The following is a 23,294-nucleotide window of genomic DNA, read 5'->3' as shown; positions in this document are numbered from 1 at the left end:
AGCAAGCATTGCGGTGTCCTGGATAGATGGGTCACAAACAGGTTTTGACATATTCTAAAGCTAGTGGACCCAGACATAAAATTTTAATGCATTGTGTTGCCGTAGGGAGTCATATATTATTGAAATATTTCTGTGGGCTTCCCTCTTGTTGAAAACGGCCAATTTGACAAAAATCGGTCAGAGATGCAATTTTAAAAACTGATGAAACAGTCGATAGTTATTCTTCATCATTCTGATTCATTTGCTTTGGTAGTAAAGTAAAAGATTAGTGCAAGTAGACACTTTTTTACTATTTATTTTGTGGAGCTTTTTTTCCATGTTGAATATCTTCCACACTGTTTACATTATAATATGTAATCTGGTGTGTGATTCATATGAATCTGGAGTGAAATGTGTCATGATTCTGAGCCGAATTGCATTACAAGTTTGTAATCACATTCCTGGTGACAACAAATAAATAAAGTTTTGCCTGGAGGCTTTTCCTGAACTACGAGACCAGGTTTTAATCTACCCACCTGCCGATATGCTTTCTGTGATTATACACATTCATAAATATTTAACTGTCTTTTTTTTTTTCTCTCTCCTTCAGCTCTAGTGGTGTCAAAATAATTGATTTGACAGGTCACAAAATAGTTGAGCTAGCTTTATTCATAATGTCACAGGTGGTGACAGCATAGACTTGATCTATTTTTACACAGGCTCCAGTTATGTCAACTAATGATCATTAAAATCGACGTTTTAAAATCGACTGTTTGAAACCGGAGCCTCCCTGCGAAATGCAATATTATGGATTACATTCCTCCACATATTTTTAGAGTGGCGACTGGTTCATTGTGATACTTTTTTTTTTTATATCCACACTGTTAATACAATTTTTAATGTTCCTATTTATTTTCTTTTTTACAGTCGCTGGGACTGCTTTCTGAAAGGTGAGCACAACAGCAGTCAATGACTAAACTTTTGTCAAGTGACGTATTCAATTCTCATGCAGGAATGACAACTGCCAAAATATATGGATACTGCCAGTTCACACTTCTCTTCTCAAAATTTTTAAACCTCAGTTAAAAAATATCACATAACAAATTTTGTATGATCACTTGCTCTGTTTTTATACAGTACAGGTCAGATTCAGTATATTGTTTCATCATGATAAAAATATATTTGTATTGCTAAAAGATGACTGAACATTGGACACTGAAGCAGTGCAGCAGAAATAAATTAGATTGACTTTAAAAGTGATGATTTTCTATTAGCAGTGTCGGGCAGTCGACCTGTCGCTACAAGTAGTGATGATACTAGCTTAACTACATTTCTCAGTAGTGTGGCGTAGAGTTGCTACTTTCTAAATCGAATAGCTTTTCAGGAGCGAAACTATTATTTTAAGCAAGTAGCGCAGTAGCATCCACACAAGCTACATTTACCAATTGCAGATCATCAAGTGACACATCAGGCATTCACAAAGCTGTGATACCTGTTCCTGGCCGATAAAGTAAATCCATATGATATTGAGAATGGCAAATTCTTCTTCTTTTTGGTGTGCTACTGCCACATCTCGCTCCAGCCAGTGACGTTGCCAAACAATCAATTGGGTTGTGACGAGAAACTTGCTTGATGGAAAGATGACTGTAGCGAATTATTTCTGAAGTAGGACCATACTTCAAAGTGCACGTCTTAAAGTTAATTCGAATTCTGTGCTCTTGTTAGAGTTGAATTGGTTTTAGATGTATTCACTGTTTGTTCTGCAAATGTCCCCAAGTGTACTTATACAGTATTTAAAATATATAAAATACTATAGTATTTTTGAACAGTACTATAGTGAAGAAATTTAATTAATTTGTTGTTGTTTTTTTATTTTTGCTGTCTATATATTTTGTTCTATTTAGTACAGCATTTTAATGTAAATAACTGAACTTAACAATTATACAGCAAATGTTTTATTTAACACTAAGACAAAACTGACTTGTATTTAAGATGCTTTAATTTAAAAATGGAAAAATGTAGCTTAGATGTGGCGACGCAGTGGCGCAGTAGATTGTGCTGTCGCCTCACACCATGAAGGTCGCTGGTTCGTGCCTTGGCTAGGTCAGTTGGCATTTCTTTGTGGAGGTTTCCCCCACAGTCCAAAGACATGCGGTACAGGTGAATTGGCTAGGCTAAATTGTCCGTAGTGTATGTGTGTGAATGAGTGTGTATGGATGTTTCCCAGAGATCGGTTGCAGCTGAAAGGGCCATCACTGTGTAATTTGTGTGCTGGATAAGTTGGTGGTTCATTCCGCTGTGGCGACCCCAGATTAATAAAGGGACTAAGTCAAAAAGAAAATGAATGAATGAATAGATGTAGCTAAGCTACTTTTGTCATGTAGCTTTTAGCTTAGACAAACAGCTTAGAATCACCAAGACGCGATACTCAATAGAACATTCCATTGCAACAGCAGGGCCCAGCAACAACCCCGCGAATCCGCCATTTGGAGTGAAAGCAATTGCCTGTCGAATGGATCTTATTGCTGTCACGATGGCAAGCAGCTGCTTTGTTTTTTATTTTTTTATTTAAAAAGCGCATTAAAGCTGAGATACAACCTTAAAGACGACAATACAACACTTACTATCACAATCCTCAGCACTTTTAATAGTTTATTTTACAGACTTTTAAAATGCTGTTGTTCTATTGGAATTTTCATTCCAAAATGGCCGCCCCATGACAGTAGCGGCATCTAGTGGCTGTCTCCCAAACCGCACTAGAGTGTCGCCCCTTGGTGATTCGATGCTCTTTGGCTTAGCTTACCAAATTTCCCAGAGGGTAGCTTTTAGTGTAGTTAAGCAACATTTTCAGTTGAGTAACTAATAGCTTAACAAGTTACATTTTCCAAGTAGCTTACCCAATACTGCATATTAGTGATGACACTTGCAGCTAACAAAGAGAATGATGCATATATAACTACAGAATCATCATTACAAACTTCACTTATTAATTGTTTTAGATTATTTTTTTTCCTATGGGATTAGAAGTTGTCAAAGTCTACATGAAGACATACCATTGTGGTGATCACTGTTCTCTTTAGTTGGGCTCTTGGCCTATAGCTTATAAATTATTTCTATTGGAGCAGGTGTTGGAAGTGAATGCTGTAATTATTTTATACGATATTTTACACCACTGATTGTGATATTTTTTACTATCTACACTTTTTGGAATAATTGACTGAATGCTGGACTTTGTCACAAGACAAATTAGGCCATGTCCACACATACACATATTCATACAAACTGGGTTTTCCCTGCTTTCATTTTTACAAAAATCTCTGTCCACGTGGAAATGCAAAAACGCACTGTGATGCATGTTATGGGTACGCGAACCAAAAGGTGATAAAGATACTTTTTTGGTGGGTTCACACCAAACAGGGAATTAAGTGTTTGTACTAGTAAATTGCATCTGTGGATTATTGGCTGTTTCTCAATTCCAAAAACGCAGAGAACGAACTTGCGTTCTTGTAGAGATCAGTCTTGCCAAGTTACGCCGGACAAATGAACTCAGGAGACCGGGAGAATAGAGAATGCGTCCTGTGAGAAAGATGCTGCATTCATCCCTGGTTCTTCCTGATGGACACATGACCTTCACACGTATTAATGGAAAATTATTTAACCATTACAGCATTTTTACAACGATTTATTATTTTTTTTTCCCTTTTCACAATATATACTATGCATAAAAAACCTAACTAATATAGGTTGCACAATATAAATAAAACACATTTTAATATAAATTTTTGCAAATAAACACCCTTAATGTGTTAATCCCTGTATTAATATATTCTTTGTGATGTTTATTTTCATCGTTTCATTTAGGGAAACTCCTGAGACAAATAAGTTATATCTCCGAACTTTAATAATAAATCTATATAAACTGATGTGTTTCCCACCTCCTTTATTCAGTCACACTGACTTCTGGTACTTCTCGACAAGTTTTGCGGTCACGTCTGCACGATGCGTCCTCGATACTAAGGACACATCTGGGAACTTTCACATATCCTCTGTTCTTGTGGTCTTGAGTTTGGGAACTAAACTTTGACAGTTGATGATGACGTTACACGAGAACACGAGAATGCTGAAGAACGCATATTGAGAAACAGCCATTGTCTCACAGGCGAACAACAAGGAATATGTAATATGTTTGCCTTGACTATGCAGAATTTTGCCTCATTTGCTTTCTTGTTTGGTTTGAATCCTGCCATGTTGGCCAATTCAGCTATATATAGATTATGTTTTCTTAAATGACTAAAAGCATGTTGCTTGAAGATATTTTTGACATTTGCTTAAATAAGTCTTTTTATGTCGACTGTTGTTGATTATTAGTGGTCAAACCTAGAAATTATGTATTCATATATTGAGGGTGCTCAGCTGTCTTCTGTAACTCCCACTGATCCCCATTTTAATCATTTCATGAGATCAATTTACCTGTTCTTCACTGTCACCGCAGGGGTCAACGGTAGAAATGATGAAGCTGACCTCTGGACAAAGCAGAAACAATTCAAACCATATTGTTCCATTTTCCTAAAAAAGACACAATGCCCAAAACGAAATATGTGCGTGAATGTGCAGAATTTTGCCTCATTTGCTTCCGTGTTTGGTGTGAATCCAGTAATGTTGGCCAATCAGAAAGAAGAAAATAGCCACACACTGATGTCTTGAGGCAAAAACTTCTTTCGTATTGTCCAAACGAACACATTGTACACTGGAGTTTTGGATTTGGAGTTTGGTCTTAGTCACTGAACAAACAACGAAATTGTGTAGAAAAGTGAGGTTTTAAAAAAATACCCATGTTCGTGTGAACAGGATCTTCAGTCTTTAAAAACAGCAAATTTTACCTTTCAAATTTCATAATTAAGAGATTATTAATATCAATAGCACTTCTCAAAACCATGTCATTGATGTCAGGATTCTGCCACTTCAGTCTTGTTATTTCTTGTTTTGGTGGAAGAGTCGAGACACTAGTCCTGTCTTTTCTTGTATATCATGCTCTGTTAGAGTTTTCTCAGGTCAGGCACTCATCCTGTCTTTGTCTGTGTCTTTTGTCGTTGTTGTGAATGAGTGTTAAGGGAGTCTTTGTAGCTTGCTCTCGTGCTTGCTCTCATATTTGTGTTTGTTCTCTCTGCAGCGTGTGGTTTCATTCTCAGCATCTCAAGGATGATTTATTCTTCAGCGTCGAGTGATTGTTGTGACCCATGGCGCATGTCTTGCGCATAGTCAGGCATTTATACTTTTGTGTGCTGTTTGTGTTGCTCTGCAATAACATTTCTGAAACACTAGCTGGCAGTGGGTTTTTATGTTCCTCTGTGTCCAGTTTTTTCTGGGTATTTTGTTTTTTCTGATTGCTACAAGTAGCTCAAACTCGTTCATACAGAGGCAGAAAACAGCGGACAAGCAACAACTTTAAGAGGGCAAACACAAAACATCAGTTTTCATATGGAGCTCCTTCACGGGATTCAACACACGCTCCATCGGCCTCAAGGCTCTCAGCACCAGCCACGCTTATCAGCGAAGCTTGCACTACACATCGTTGCAGCATGTAATTCCTGTTTTGAGAGGTTTCTATGCGACTGCATGAAGGCTGCGCTGATGTATACATGTGCGCTTGACACAGAAGTATAAATCAGCCTTCAGTCTAGTTAATTTCGATTTCTGTTGGCACTGAGATGAAAAATGTTGCATGTGTGAGAACATGGTAAGTGTTTTTATTTATCTTGCATTTATGTCTTGTGTTCTGTTTGTGTTTGTGTTGGTAAAGCACATGGCCTGGTGTTAACATTGTGGCCGTGTGCTTTAGTGTCACGTTTCATGTGAACACTTTTGAAAGTTCTTCCATTGGCTGCGTGTTTAGTCATGTTTTATCTGAACACATGGCTTGTGTTGTTGCTTTTGCGTCATGTGTCTATTGTCCAGTCCCACCCTCCTTGTTATCTCATAATTAGTTTATTCTGTTCACCTGTTTGTTTGCTTATTGCTTCTGCTTATAGTCTCCTCTTGTCCGCTGTTCTGTGCCAGTTTGTCGTCGTATATCCCCTTGTCCTGCACTGCGCTTCCCTGCCACCCCAGTTTGTTTGTTTATTTGTTTTGTTAATGTCTTCCCCTGAGGTAGTTTGTTTTACTGATTATTTAATTTAATTTTTTATTAATAAAGACCCATCATTTTCCATGCACTTAAGTCCTCGCTCCTTTTCCCCACCCTATATGCTGGTTTGTGTTGGATTGCTAACCAGGGTCGGTCTGAGGTTCATTGCAGATATTGGGCCTTATTTTTGAGTATGTGTGTGTAGGGTCAGCTCTAGGGTTGAAGTCAACAACTAGAGAAATGTATATTATTATTATTATTATTATTATTATTATTATTATTATTATTTTGTGAACATGCATTTAGCCTTGTTTTAGCCAAGACATCTGTGTTTGTACGTCTATCAGATATGTGTAATCATGCACATTTATCATGCACTTTGGTCTTTGAACCTTTGCAGACCTTTCCCAAACAGCTACATTACACTTTGCATAAAAAGTAGTGTCAGAAAAAAAATCATAATAGTATCACTTAAAAATCAACCAACAATCATCCAAAACTGACTACGACCTTTGCCTTTGATTTTAGTTTTTATATTTATATGAAGGCAAAAAAAGTGATAAAGCAGCCAGTGTGATTATAAGCTGATGGGAAATGCTCTCTCACAAGAGTGTGATGGGGTTTTAAGCACATGGGTAATGAGAGCAGAGGTAGTGGAGGGTGGGCAAGCGCTGCAGTACTCATGCTTCCATCTGCTCCTTCTCGCACGGCGCAGGGCTCAACGGGCCCCAGGAGCATTTGGAACGTGGCCCAGGGTCCGCCTCCAACATCGCTGGCAATTACTGGATAAACACATTTGAATTAGTGCCTGTATTTGGACACCGTGGTGTTGTCATATCAGCTGCTGTCGGCTGTCAACAAACAGTCCATGGAAACGGCTGTTCAAACAATGAAGAGGCGAGAGGCATGGCTAGAGCGTGAAATCTGTCCAAAGTTCCTTGAAATATTTTAGCCACGTGTTGTGTAAATGTTTAAATAGGATTGGCAGGGCATATGGAGATGTTTTTTTTTTTTCTGAATGAGGGTGTTTTGAAGGCAAGGACCTTGAATGACATTTTATGAGCACATTCCAGAATAGTCATATTTCCATCTGTAGAGTAATGAATTTACACTGTTTCATTAGGAGTAAATGATTTTGTGCATTTCATCTTTTTATAAAAATGGAACAATATGGTTTGAATTGTTTCTGCTTTGTCTAGAGGTCAGCTTCATCATTTCTACCTTTGACCCCTGTGGTGACTGTGAAGAACAGGTAAATTGAGCACATGCAATTATTAAAATGTAATCAGTGGGAGGTGCAGAAGACAGCTGAGCACCCTCAACATATGCATACATAATTTCTAGGGTTGACCACTAATAATCAACAACAGTCGACATAAAAAAACTTAATTAACCAAATGTCAATTATATCTTCAAACAATATGCTTTTAGTCAATTAAGAAAAAAAGCACATTATATATTTATATATAGCTAAAGTCAGAATGATCTGCCCCTTTTGTTTTTTTTTTCCTTTTTAAATATTTGACAAATAAAAAATGTTTAACACAGCAAGGAAATTTTCACTCTATGTAAGATTTTCTTCTGGAGAAAGTCTTATTTGTTTTTTGTTTTTTCGACTAGAATAAAAGCAGTTTAAAATATCTTAGTCAACATTTTAAGGTCAAAATTATTTGTCTCTTGAAGCTATAATATTTTTGTGTGTGCAGAACAAACCATCGATATACAGTGATTTAAGTAATTTATCATAATTTAAGTAAACAAAATACTTTTTATTTATTTGTTTACATTAGCAAATTCACAGAAATATTTTTTAATGTAAAACTTATGCTTAGTGCCGATATATATATATTTTTTTTCAAATTTATTTTTTAAATATGTATTTAGGTATATTTTGTCACAGCTAAACGAGAACATTTTACAGCAATTAAAATGTAAAAAATATATATATATATTTTAAGTTTTCCAATTTTGTTTTTAAATTATAAAATTCTACCTTTTTAAAATACATTTAAAGTCACAATTATTAGCCCCCCTGAATTATTAAACCCCCTGTTTATTTTTTCCCCAATTTCTTTTTAGTTTAACAGAGAAATTTTTTCAACACATTTCTAAACATAATAGTTTTAATAACTCATTTCTAATAACTGATTTCTTTATATTTGCAAAGATGACAGTAAATAATATTTTACTAGATTTTTTTCAAGACACATCTATACAGCCCTTAGTGACATTTAAAGGCTTAACTAGGTTAATTAGGTTAACTAGGCAACAAGTTGGGGTAATTAGGCATTTTACTGTTTAACCATGGTTTGTTCTGTTAAATATAAAAAAAATATAGAGCTTGAAAGGGCTAAGAATATTGACCTTATTATTATTATTATTATTATTATTAAAACTACTTCTATTCTAGCCGAAAGAAAACAAATAAGACTTTCTCCAGAAGAAATATATAATCAGACATACTGTAAAAATGTCCTTGCTCTGTTAAACATCATTTGGGAAAAAAAAAAAAACACTAATAATTCTGACTGCAACTGTATATTCCAGTTGTTTATTTGTAAAGTTAAATCTGCTCAAGGAAAACATCTTCACTATTTATTGAAACATATTGATGTAATGTTGATGTAACTGTTAGAGCATATGAGTGTAAACATATTAATCTTTTTTTTCTGTGAATTGGTTTTTATTTTAGATTATTTTATATTATATATGTTTTTATTTAATTTTTGTTTATTTTACAAATATGTTGTCATAATCTTATATAGCTTACATAAATTACCATTATAGCAGTTAATTTTCATTATTTCATTATTTGAAATATTCCATCACATTTCATTATTTTATGAGGATGTACATACAGTAGATAGGATTCCAGGCAGTGTTGTGTAAAATTACTTTTAAAAGTAAAATATTACATTCTTAAACCAAGAAAAGAAGAAAAAAAGTAAAAAAAAAAAATAAAAATAAAATAAAATAATAAAATAAATAGATAAATAAATAAGTAAATAAAGGCAACGCGATGGCGCAGTGGGTAGTGCTGTCGCCTCACAGCAAGAAGATCGCTGGTTTGAGCCTTGGCTGAGTCAGTTGGCGTTTCTGTTTGGACTTTGCATGTTCTCCCAGCGTTCGCGTGCTCTGGTTTCTCTCACAAGTCCAAAGACATGTGGTACAGTTGAATTTGGTAGGCTAAATTGTCTGTAGTGCATGAGTGTGAATAAGTGTGTATGGATGTTTCCCAGAGATGGGTTGTAGCTGAAAGGCCATCCGCTGCATAAAACATATGCTGGATAAGTTGGCGGTTCATTCCACCGTGGCGACCCCTCATTAATAAAGGAAGGAATGAATGGATAAATTATTAAATAACAGTGGCTTATCGCCTCACAGCAAGAAGGTGATATTTACATGTACTCCCAGTGTTGGTGTAAGTTTCCTTTGCTTTCTCCAGTTTTCCCCACAGTCCAAAGTCATGCGCTATACAGTAAGTTAATTGAATAAGCTAGATTGGCCATAGCGTATGTGTGCATGAATGAGCGTTCATGAATGTTTTTCAGTTCTAGGTTGCAGCTGGAAGGGCATCCACTGTGTAAGGATAAGTTAAATGAATGAATAAATAAATAAATAAATAAATAAATAAATAAATAAATAAATAAATGGAACAAAACAATAACATAACACATAACTTTCCTTAAAATACAATAAAATAACTAACACATTTAGCTTTGCTTAAGTGACTCAAGATTGTAATATATTGCTTACAAAGCATAAAAAGTAAAAATATATTAGCTAAAAAGTAATATAATTATCACATTTATTAGTTTACAAAAAGAGGTCAAATATATTCCAAAACCATGGCAAAATTCCACTCCACCCCTTTTTTTTTTTTTTTTTTTGGCACATAAATCCTGTGTTCTGGATTAATCTTAGTAGTTGTGTAAGACACTGTGGTGTAACAGCAATGTTTTTTTTTTTTTCTGTGACCCACCAAGCAATCAGTAAAGACAAACAGAAATCCATTTTTAGAACGTCCATTACAATAACAAAAACACTGATAAAATGTTTGCACACATTTAAATTCATCCACCTAGATGATTCACCATTTAGTTTATTTGTAACCATCTAGTTTAGATCTTCCGGAAACTGTCTTGCAACTGTTTTTTTTTTTTTTTTCTCTGTCCCCTTTAGATCATTAGAAAAAAAAAGTTTGTGGTTTGGCAGTCCACCATATGTGCACTGACAGTCAAGTTCACTGTGAGCATAATAAATTATAGAGCCGGGGACAGGGGTGTGGGTACAAGGGACGGTGTTGACGGCGATGTCAAAAAACATCAGTGAAAATGACAAGTCCAAGCTTCTGACCTGCAACAGTGACACTTGAGCTTCTAATCGGAAGCTACAGCTCTTCCCTTCTGTCCGGCCCAGACAGACGCGGGACAATTTAATTATTTACTGAATCAAACATGCTGCCATGCAGTCGTCTCTGTACAGTCTCAAAGAGAGTTTTAAAGTAAGTCTCAAAGTAAAATAAATGTAATTAATAGAAATGCTTATATGTATGCAGGATTTTGTGGCTTTTCATTAAAAGCATTCTTCGTTTAATAAAACTTTTTTTATTGCACAATATCACTTTGTTCAATTCAATTCATGTTTGTTTCGATAGCACTTTTACAATGTAGATTGTGTCAAAACAGCTTAACATAGAAGTTAATAAATTGGAAATGCGTCAGTCCAGTTTTCAGAGTTGAAGTTCAGGTTAGTTCAGTTCAGTGTGGTTTAGATTTCACTTCTGGAAGTCTAAACACTGAAAAGCAAATCCATCGATGCGCAGCTTTAAGTCCCAATTCCAGCAAGACAGTGGCGAGGAACAAACTTCACCAATTGACGAAAGTGAAGGAAAAAAATAAACCTCAAAAGAAACCAGGCACTGTTGGGCACAACCAGTTCACAGGATCAAAGCAGGGACTTGTCTGTCTCTGTGGTCTTTCAGGGATTAGTCTCACACTCTCTGCTTCTCCATAACCACTACAGCATCAGTTCAGGATGCAGCCTGGTCCATGATTATGGATAGCTTGGCATAATTTCCTCACAGGTCTTGAATCGCATCCACAGCATTGCATAATCTCTAAAGACCTCAAGATGAGTATCTGCATTGGAAATAGAATGAGCAAATAATTAACATAGCTGTTGTTCATAATGTATTTAAACGAGATGCAAATATGAAGTGCTATAAATCAAAATAGTGATTACATAAACAAACAGAAACAAACATGTACACTATATGAGTGTTTCTAACAAAATGTCTGGTGCGTTAAGACAGGAGGAGTGTGTCCTACAGGTTGTTGTCAAGCACTCACCTGCATGGAGTACATTCATGCATCATACTGTCATATGATGCATTGTGTGTATGCTTTACTAAAAAGATAAGTCTTGAATCTAGTTTTGAACTGTGAGAGTGTGTCTGAGCCTCGGACATTATCATGAAGGCTGTTGCAGAGTTTAGGATCCATAAATGAAGTGGCTCAACCTCCTTTACTCGACTTTGCTATTTAGGGTACAACCAGAAGCCCTGAGTTTTTAATGTTAAAGAGCGAGTTGGAATGCAGTAAGACAAAAGGTTGGTTAAATAAAACAGGAGCTTGATTATTTAAGGCAGAGGTGTGAAATCATGTTCCTGGAGGGCCGTAGCTCTGCACAGTTTAGTTCCAAGTCTGCTTCAACACAGTTACCTGTAGGTTTCGAACAAAACTGAAAAACTAAATTAGTTTGATTAAGTGTTTAATTAGGGTTGGAACTAAACTGTGCAGATCTGCTGCCCTCCAGGAACTGGATTTGACACCTTTATAGGTAAATGTGTCTGTACATTTCAATTACAATACATATTAATAAAGGAGTCTTAAATCTAAAATTGAGCAACACTTAAACTTTACGATTTTATTTGTATCTGTATTCTGAAGTTTTTTTTTTTATCTATTTAATTTTTGTTATTATTATTATTATTATTATTATTATTATTATTATTATTATTTACAGGAGGGTTATGTTCGTATGTAATTTGTCTGATTATATAACACAGGGGTCACCAACCTTTTGGAAACTGAGAGCTACTTCTTGGGTATCGTTTAATGTGAAGGGCTACCAGTTTGATACACACTTCCTAATAACAAATTTGCTCAATTTAATTATATGTTATTAATAATTAATGATATTCATCTATGTGAAAACACTGATCATGTTAATGATTTCTCAATAGTTGTCAACAATGATTGGAAACAGATAAATATCAACCAATGCAAGTGTGATTTAAAAAGAATAGCTACAAAAAAATTAGATGCAGCTTACTGGTATGTGGTGCTATGGTAAGCTAATATTAAAACAGGTCCACAGCCAACTCATGTGGTCCTCGCGGGCTACCTGGTGCCCGCGGGCACCATGTTGGTGAACCCTGATATAAAATATTTTGTACTACAATTTTTGCATTATTTTTTTTTTTTTTTTTTTTTTGCTGTCTTTTCTGAATTACAGGGTGATTAAAAAGGAATTTCCAAAACCTTTCTGCAAAAAAAAATAAATAAATAAAAATAAAAATATTTTTTCAAAACTTTTTAACCTTACATCAGGCATGGGCAGTATTTATGATACATGTATTTCAAATACGTATTTCAAATACAAAATAGTATTTTGTAATTTGTATTTGATAGGGATTAAAAAAATGGGTTAATACTTTCAAAATACTTTCATCAAAATACTTTAGTGTCTGGTGACGCGGTGGCACAGTAGGTAGTGCTGTTGCCTCACAACAAGAGGCAACAAGTCGCTGATTCGAGCCTCGGCTGGGTCAGTTGTGTCTGTGTGGAGTTTGTATGTTTTTCCTGCGTTTGCGTGAGTTTCCTCCGGTTGCTCCACCAGGCGTGTGGTGCAGGTGAATTGAGTAGGCTAAATTGTCCATAGTCTACAGTATGAGTGTGAATAAGTGTGTATGGGTGTTTCCCAGATATGGGTTGCAGCTGGAAGGGCATCCGCTGCGTAAAACATGTGCTGGATAAGTCGGCGGTTCATTCTGCTGTGGTGATTCCAGATTAATAAAGGGACTAAGCCGAAAATAAATTAATGAATTAATATTATTACGTATCATATTAAAAATGGAGAAACTCATGCAAACAAAGGTTAGACACTCCTCATATATATAAAATAAAGTTGTTGTTTTCCAGATTGTCATCAGACCAGAGTTGCCATGACGACAAAGTGGGATGGTGTAGTGAATGTCACCTTTGCTGTCGAAGTGCTGAAGTCTGGAGCTCTGGACTGCATGTGTGTGTGTGTGTGTGTGTGTGTGTGTGTGTGTGTGTGACGGGGCGCGGAGGGTGGCCCCCTGGGCCCCTGCTGCCCTGACGGCCCTGCCACAGCTGCACTCAGGTGAAACCGACGTGGTGGCAGCAGCATGAAAGCTCCAAAAAACACAGCGGAAACGTTCCTCCAAGATCAAAGACTGAATGCTGGTTCTCAGTAGGCAAATAGCTTCTGTTCCTTCCTTAAGGGGTGCATTAGAAATAAATGAGCACAACTTATGCATTGACTGTATTATGTTATTCAATGATTCCTTTAGAATTTTTGAAGTTGATGAAGTTCAATACAGCATCCATTTCTATGACAATGCTGATTTGAAGTTTGTCTTCATTTGGAGAGAAGCATGCTGGGAAATGGAGGGCAAAGTCTTTTCAGGGATTTTTGGCTTTCTTTCGACTTATATTGTATGAATGCACACACATTACTGCACATCTCTGCGTTATGGAGTAAAAGCATTCTGATAAAAATATTGAAAAGCTAACCAGAAATTATGATCATTTAACAACTTTATTATTATTATTATTATTTTATTTTATTTTTTTTTTGATTGATTGATTGTGTTTGTCACAAAGAATATTACAAAAAATAATCCAAGCAAAATGCTCAGCGTTAGTATTTGGAAAATAACACATTTGTTTTAGATTTTTGTTTTACTGTTAAAATCTTATCCAAGGATTACATCTCCAAATAAGACAAACATATATAAAAAGAAATAAATATAGATAATTTCATGCATCATCAGTGGCAAGTGCAAACGTTTCTGAAATGATGATGATGTTGTTGTTGTTGTTGAACAAAAAACAAAGAATCATTAAAGCATCTTCTTTTAAAGGGATAGTCATTAATTCGTTTTCCTTTGACATAGTCCCTTTATTAATTAGGGGTCGCCACAGCAGAATGAATCGCCAACTTATCCAGCTTATGTTTTACTCAGCAGATGAGTAAATTTACTCAGCAGATTTACTCAGTACTAGGATACATGCATACACTCATTCACACACATCCACTATGGCCAATTTACCCTAATCAATTTACCTATAGCAAAGGTCTTTGGATTGTGGGAGAAACTGGAGCACGCGGAGAAAACCCAAACACACATGGGGAGAATATGCAAACTCTTAAACCAGCAACCTTCTTGTTGTGAGACACAGTGCTAACCACTGAGCCACTGTGTTGCCCCTTAAAAAAATATTTCACCCAAAAATAAAGAACATGCCATTATTTACTGTACTTATCCTCCAATTTGAGGTTTTTGTTTTTTTACTGTTGAACACAAAAGAAGATACTTTGAAGAATCTTGAAAAGATGTAACTACTCACATCCACAGTGGGTAAAACAAATATGGATGAAAATTGTTATGTTTAAACATTCTTTAAAATATTTTATTTTATGTTGAACAGAAAAAAGAATCAAACTGATTTGGAGCAAATTAAAGGGTAAGTAAATGATGGCAGAACCTTTTTTTTTGTGGACTATTCCTTTAAAACACATTTTGTTCCCTGTGAACTTATCTTACTCTTTTTTCAAATTAATGCCTAATGGTTAGAAATCCCGGGCAACGTAGTGGCGCAGTAGGTAGTGCTGTCGCCTCACAGCAAAAAGGTCGCTGGGTTGCTGGTTCGAGCCTCGGCTCAGTTGGCGTTTCTGTGTGTGTGTGTGTGTGTGTGGATGTTTCCCAGAGATGGGTTGCGGCTGGAAGGGCATCCACTGCGAAAAAACATGCTGGATGGGTTGGCGGGTCATTTCGCTGTGGCGACCCCGGATTAGTAAAGGGACTAAGCCGACAAAAAAATGAAGAATTTAGACATCCAGGAACATGAGTAATGCATCTTGTTGCATTTTTCTTTTAGAATATACTATACTATATCTAATTAAGTTGAACCAACAACAAAGGAAAGTAGGTGAAAATGTAATGGCTATGTAAGTTCAATTATTGGAGTAGTTTATATATATAATTTTATTTTTTTTTTTAGATATAGTGAGTCATAAAGCTCAATAGTCAACAGCATCGAACAATCTTTATATAATTTCTTGTGTCACAAATATTTTTCAGATCGTTTCTTTAGTAGAACAAACTGAATGTGTCATTTAAATTCCTCGGTTTAACATCAATATGTCAAATAATTATCTTATAACAGCATCATTAATATGTAATGACATTTAATGACATTTTAATGGCAAAATAGAAAAGTATTACTGGGGCTGTTAAAACATTCAGGAAACAATTATAATGGGCTCATCACAGTCATGTTCATGACAGATTTATGACAAGTTATGAGGTCTTAGTAATGTCAATTTGTCATGACTATGACACAACAGGTTGTGATGTGCTTGTTTATGCCAAGTTGTGATAAAGACATTGAAAGATTGTCATCTTTGCATTTTAAATGACATTAACTGAGCGAAAGACACCTCCTTCATATTTAAGGCATGTAATATCATTGCTATGAAGTTTTATAAAAGTCTTATAAACACCCCCTTTAAGTAAAGTATTATCCATTTTATTAAATAAAGTTTTTTATTAATGCATTTGTTTGCATTTAAGCTATACGTTGTACTTTGACTTTTACTTTTGACTACGACATGCAAATGTTTGCTTTTTGTTTTTAATTCACAAACAGCTTTATTGACATTCATACACAGTTGGAACTCATCAAAAGCTGCTCTCTGCGCTATTAAAGGCTTTTGTTTAAGGGAATACATTTGTGTCACTTTTGATGTGAGGTGGGAAATAGATTATGCATTATCTCAGGCCCTTTGGGTGTACTAGTCCATCTCAGCATTCGTTAAGGCAGGACCCTGTAGACCTGCTGGGTTCTGCTCTGCAATGTGTGGCCAGTATCTCTGACAGGTCATTATTGGCCATCATGCTGAGTGACGGACTGCAACGACCGAGCTTGCATTCATTTCTTTTGCCGTTACTGAGGAAAAGAAGCTGCGTTTTTTTGTTTCCTCTCAGCCTTTATCAGAATGATCAGAGACATGCAAAAAAGTACACTGTGTTCAAAGTATCACAACGATACTTAAGGTACAACTGCAGTGCATTCCTGGACACTCAGCTTATTGTGATGTAATGTTAGTTTTGTGATGTAAAGTTTATTTACTTTTAATGAATTACAATTCAGAGTTTTTTGCAACATAGGGTTATTCTGAAAGCGTAGTAAAGTTCGAGTCTGGTGAAGGACGGTTCCAGGAAGCCGGTAAGACAAAAATAAATTCCAAAAAATAGAATAAACAGGTAAATAACAGAGTGAGAATGTGGTAAAAATCTGAAAGTGTGGTAAAAATCAGGGGGCTTTTCTTTTTTTGGATTGCTTTTCAAAACACTATCGGTTGAATTTAGGGGTTGGATGGGCACTAGTCAATCGGTGCTTTTTAAAACACTAGTGGTTGGGTTTAGGGAAAGGGGTGGGAGGGGGAATCGGTCAGTGGGTCAGTCAGTCAGTTGACAGCAGCCTCTGGTGGATTTACGTGAGAAGAGCATGCACGAATGGCATTCGCGAAAGAAATTGGAAATCTCAAATGCGTAAACAGCAGCCTCTGGTGAATTCAAAACTGCAAAAACAAAACGTACTGTAGCTCCTGAGACATATTTTGCAATCTTCAGAAATGTATATAAACTAATTAACTGTTATTTTCCTCTTTTTTTTTTTTGCAGCTAGGGTAAAATAAAGCTTGTTAAATGATAGAAATGTATCTATAATTGTTTCCTTAGGTTTAAACGTCCAATAAGTTTCTATAATTTAACGTCTGTTATTTTACATAAAATCTCTGTGACTTAACATTCATTATTTTACGTTTTTTTGTTTTTGTTTTTGTGTGTGTGTGTGTGTGTGTGTGTGTGTGTGTGTGTGTGTGTAGGGCTACCTTTTCAGAAGGAGTCTCGGTTAGATATTAATTGTACCCTCACTTTTTGATTTAATACACTGTAAAAAAAAAAAAGTTGAATAAACTTAAAATAATAAGGCAACCGATCACACACAGCTTTTTGAGTTAACTAAGTCGACTTAAAATATTTTGTTGAATTCCTTGTTTAACCAACAACATATTTTTGTTTGCTGAACAAATATTATCATGTTTACTCAACAAGATCTTTTGTTTACTGAACAAAAATGATCATGTTTACTTAACAAGATCTTTTGTTTGCTGAACAAAAGTTTTCACGTTTATTCAACAAGATCTTTTGTTTACTGAACAAAAATGATCATGTTTACTCAACAAGATCTTTTGTTTGCTGAACAAAAATTTTCACGTTTATTCAACAAGATCTTTTGTTTACTGAACAAAAATGATCATGTTTACTCAACAAGATCTTTTTTTTGCTGAACAAAAATTTTCACGTTTATTCAACAAGATCTTTTGTTTACTGAACAAAAATGATCATGTTTACCCAACAAGATCTTTTTAGTTTACTGAACAAAATAAAACAAACTGATTCATTATGCATTTACTATTAATTTTTAGGATTCAAATTAAATACACAAGAATAGTCAATTCACTTTTTTTATTTTTAACTGTGTTCAAATCACAATCCAAAACATTTGCATACAAAATCAGCATTTGACATTAGCCGTGTTCAGCATTGGGCTAGTTTGTACACAACTAGTACTGAATGTTTCCAGATTTGAAAAGATTGTACACTGCCTCAACATAAAATAACTGGCAACCTTACTAAAACCAAGCTATTAGTGTGTCTAAACCCTCAAACCAGGTGAATATACAATCATCTAATCAGAGTAAACCCTAAAAGCCACTCCATTCAAACAGTCTTTAAAGTGTACTGCACTTTTGTCAACAAAGTACATCAAGTCCAAAAACAGACCTCAAAACATTCAAACAGTGGCACAGTAGGAAGTGCTTTCGCCTCCCACCAAGGTCGCTGGTTCGAGTCTCAGCTGGGTCAGTTGCCTTTACTGTGTGGAGTTTGAATGTTCTCCCTGCGTTCACGTGGGTTTCCTTTGGGTTCTCCGGTTTCCCCCACAGTCCAAAGACGTGTGGCACAGGTGAATTGGGTAAGCTAAAATTGTCCGTAGTGTATGTGTGAATGAGTGTGTATGGATGTTTTCCAGAGATGGGTTGCAGCCGGAAGGGCATCCGCTGCGTAAAACAAGTTCATTGCGCTGTGGCGACCCCAGATTAATAAAGGGACTACGCCGAAAAGAAAATGAATGAATGAATGAACTGAACTATCGCAGATCATGTGCCACCAACCTCCATAAAACATGCTGAATCACTTAAAAAGTATATTTGAGTTCTTTTGGGTGTTCCATATTCAGTCTATACAAGAGGCTGAACAAGTAAGCGAAGGCTGCAGGCAGATGTGTGATATCCTGAAGTACTATGGCCTCCTCCAAGATTTTAGCGAGGTTCATCACATATTGCAGGGATGCAGAAGTGCCATTATCATCTTCCACCACAGTGAAGATTCCAATCCTTTAATCTCTGGTGCTGTGGTCTTCAGGGTCCGTGTCCTTATAGGAGATTAAGTAATGGGAAAATTAATTGATGTGTAATATTAATTACTACTTATTAATGTTATTGCTATTATGCAAAGAAAATAAAAACATGTAATACTTTCGTACATACAAACAGTAACACTTTGAATAGTCTATAAAGCAATAGCAAATGGTTAATTGCATACCTGTATAGTATTAACTCTAATAGATGTTAGTAAACTGTTTATAAATTCAGCTACAAATGCTCTATTCTTGACTTATAAGCATCTATAATGTGTTTTTATACTTTTTTAATGATTAATGTTTCATTACTAATTTAGGTATTGCAATATTTACAAACCAATTATTTAAGAATAGTTTTTATGTTTTATCGTTCAGAATGAGTATTAAATGAATAATAAACTATTCAAATTGACATTTCTATACATGTTATAATTAAGGCATATACTAATAGTTACTTTGTATGTTTTGTACGCTTTATTAACTCAACTTCTTCCAGTTTTGTGACCTAATCTAAAGTGAGGACTAGTTATGCTTTATAAATCCATTATAAATGACAATTAAAGGCTCAGTATCAATCTTATCTAAGCATACTGTAAATTGAAAATAACAAACAAACGAAAACATATATAATAATTGAACAATATATTGACAACTTTTTAATATTTAGCAATTTTTTAAACTTTTATTTTACATAAAATTGCAAAGATTTACTTTTATTTGATACAGTTTCAATTGTGAAAGTTGTTTATTGTCCTGTTTAGAATATAACTGAGCCTTTAATTGTCATTCATAAGGGATTTATAAAGCATAAATAGTCCTCACTTTAGATTAGGTCACAACTGGATGAAGTTAAGCTCATAAAGCATATATTAACATACAAAGTAACTATTATTACATACCTTAATATTAGGATATTTAAATGTTAATTTGAATAGTTTATTAATCGTGTACTTAAGCATTCTGAATGATCTTAAAAACACCAAGTATTCTTAAATAACTGGTTTGTAAATAATGCAATACTTAAATTAGTAATACAAATGAATCATTAAAGTAAAAAAAAATACAATCATTGAGCACTTCATGTAGAGTTATGCTTAACAGAAAATAAATTAACTATTCGCTAATACTAAATAAATTATTTATAGCGTGCAGCTATTATAAGTGTTACCAAGCAGACTAATAAATGTAGAATAGGGTATGAAAATGGGTAACTTACCAGACATATCTTGAGAAAGCAAGCAGAATTTTTACGAAGAAAAATTGGCAATCCCTCAAGAGCTGCTCTTTCTCGATCGGTGACAATATCAGTGACCTAAAGGAAAGTCATTTACAAAGGGTGTTTTACAATCTTATTGTTTTGTAAGTAAAAATGTACTTAGTACATTTAAATGAGCATAGTATTTTATTCATGCTGTTGAAAAAACACATGGCTTTATTTTTAAAAAAGAATTTTGTGGTTTCCATACAATGGAATTTGATAATGGTTGTGTTGGCAAATTTAGAAAAATGTTTAGTTTCATGTGACAATTACTTTGAGTTAAAAACTACAGCTATTATTTTCTATTTTCCTCTTTGAATGTATTCATTTGAAATGGTCACTCAAAACAAGTGAAACATCTGTTATTTATCTTACTTCCATCTCACAATCAAAACACAACTTAACACAATTAAAATTAATGCAAAAGGGCTGGACAATTAAATTGTTGCAATTACGTTTTATTAGACTGTATTACCTGAGAATGAAATTCATGCTTTTGTGTTTGACAGGACAAAATATGTTGCACATGTTAAAAACATCAGACGGGTGTATAAGAAAAAAAAAATCTTAATGAGTACCTGCTCATCCATCTTGTTTAAAGTTGTATCCATCTCTGGACCCATTGAATCCCTTCTTTTTCTGTAGAGTTTCAGGAGAGGTGCTGTATATTTATCAAGTCACTCGATTAACTGTCTCAGGAGATCTACATTACAGATCTGAGAAAACTCTGTGCAGATATACAATATACAAAAAAAAACATACATATTAATATTTACACATAATATATATATATATATATGTATGTAAATGTAAATATTTAAATGTTCAAATGCTGAATACAGATTTATTTTGAATTACCTATAATAATAATGTTGTTTGTTATTTTTAGCATTATCATTACTACCTTGAATGAAACCAAAGCAATTGCAATATAGTGACTTACCTCTTCCTTAAAGTCCAGGTTATCTCTCTCTAATTTCTTCCTGGCTAAATCTCAACAACTTCTTTTGGGCAAAGAGAAAAGGTTTCTTGCATCTGCTGGTGAATGACCGTCAAATTTCACTGATGATAGCAAGTCTCACCTCCTCAAGGAAATCTTGCATTGAATTATGTCATTGTCAATATTTCAGTCCTTTTGAGCAAAAAGAAAGAAAAATATATATTTAGCCCTTTATATTTTTTTATGTAAATAAAAGCTAGCTGACTGTTAAAGCAAGTTGGTCTGAATATGATAGACATTTAGTCGAGCTAACTAATATACAAGCAAATCAAGCAATGAATCACATGAAAATCACACGATTTTCACACAAATTACACAGTTAAACACGTCACCGTTTGTTCCACTGGCTCTGGCTCGAAGGGAAAAAAGGTTATGATGTGCGCAATGCTGACAGCAATCTAGATAAACAGAACATAATGTTATATTCGTTTTAGCAAGGAAATTTGACTTGGATACCTGATCTGGTATGTTATATGATACTCATTGTATTAATCGTGAGTTATTAAAGCAAATGACTCGATTGAAATCGCTATTTGTTTCAAATACATTCACTCTAAACTTTTATTGATGTAAATAGCCAAAACCAAGTGCACGAAACAAGTAACTCACGGCTAAATTATAACAAATAGTTCCGTATTAGGATACACGCGCACATCAAAGCCAACATATCAAATAATATAACGTTAGATGACAACAAAAAAGACATACATACCTATGATTTAGCAGAAACGTCGTTGGCCTGCTCTTAACCGCTCTATCACGGTCTCTCACATCATTAATACACTGGTAAAATAGATCGGGCAGTCAGATGGGTAGCACATCGCACAAAAAAACATGTATACAATTATATACAATCGATTATGAAAACGATTGACACGTAGCTCCGCAGAAAGAAAGATGGTTCGTTTTGTCGCGTGCACGTGACAGGTACCCCCTGCAGTGAGCTATGGAAGTAAATTGCGCATGCGCCAGAAGCTTATAAGGCGCATGCGCCAACAAGAAGGGCACGCATCAACGCAAAACTAAGAATTTTGTATTAGTTCAACGAAATATTTTAAGTTTTTCACATTGAAGCACCATATTTGTTGAACAAACTAACTATTATTTGTCAGCATTTCAAATGAAAATATTTAAATTCAGTTAACTTATTAATCTTTGTTCAGAGGACTTTTTGAAAGTTGGCGTTTTTACAGTGTAGTTAAACATTTACATTCAGAGATTTTGTTGTCTTAGCATTTCACAGTTATTGCAATATAAGTGGTATAAGTATATACTTAGAAATTTAATACAGTGATTCAACAATATTTTATAGTTCACTATATTAAATTATGGGAGGCATTACTTTTTTTTTTTTTTGATTTAAACTAAATTCTAAAACAAAATATTGATTTTAATAAGACCTTATCAATGAAATCAATAGAAACTCCATAAATTCAAGAAAACGTATTAATCATAACATGACATGTCATAAATATTAATGTGAATTTATGCATGCCCATGGCAACTGTCATTAAGTGTCATTCTCTCAGTCATTTTAAAAGCAAAGATAACAGAAGTCTTGAGAAGTCTTTGTCATGATAACTTGAATTTACCAACTTGTCATAAATCTGTCATAAACATGATTGTCATGAGACCATTATAATTCTGTCATGATTTTTATAGTAGTGTCATCAATAATTTACAGTGGTGCAAACTGATTTGTCTTTAAAATGCCATTAATTAGGAAAACATCGCTATTAAAAAAATTATTTGACACTAAAGTAATTGGAAAAATATTCATGACACAATTATAATGGCCTCATGACAATCATAACAAGTTTATGACAGTTTTTTTGGTCCTCGGGTCCTTTCTTCTTAAATTACTCAATTAGCTGGATTTGGTTACTGATGATTTGGCAAAATCCAAGAGTTGATGTCATAGCCACAGTGTAGCCTAAACCTGCTCGTTAGCAGGTTTATTTCATATTAGATCAGGTCATTTCAAGCAAAGGTAATACTGAAAGTATGGACGCAGGGCTGATATTTTCTTACAGTAGTAACCCTTAAATTTCATACACTCTGGAAAATAGTAAAATAGCTCAAAAGTATATATAGTATATATATATAAAAGTTTTAAAACTATATATAAATACT

At 34.6% G+C, this 23,294-nt stretch overlaps 1 long non-coding RNA gene across 1 annotated transcript; it reads right to left on the bottom strand.

Moving 5' to 3' along the window:
• Positions 1 to 17,933: 17,933 nt before the first annotated feature.
• Positions 17,934 to 22,073, bottom strand: LOC137487750 (uncharacterized). Its single transcript, XR_011006459.2, has 5 exons — positions 21,874 to 22,073; positions 21,105 to 21,293; positions 20,740 to 20,888; positions 20,120 to 20,215; positions 17,934 to 18,915 (listed from the first exon to the last, which is right to left on the bottom strand). It is a non-coding gene; the product is annotated as an uncharacterized lncRNA (long non-coding RNA).
• Positions 22,074 to 23,294: the final 1,221 nt, after the last annotated feature.

Source organism: Danio rerio, chromosome 2 (genome assembly GCF_049306965.1).
Source record: "Danio rerio strain Tuebingen ecotype United States chromosome 2, GRCz12tu, whole genome shotgun sequence".
Lineage (NCBI taxonomy): Eukaryota > Metazoa > Chordata > Actinopteri > Cypriniformes > Danionidae > Danio > Danio rerio.
Note: the sequence above shows the minus strand (reverse complement) of the source record. Positions and strands in the feature narration are given on the sequence as shown.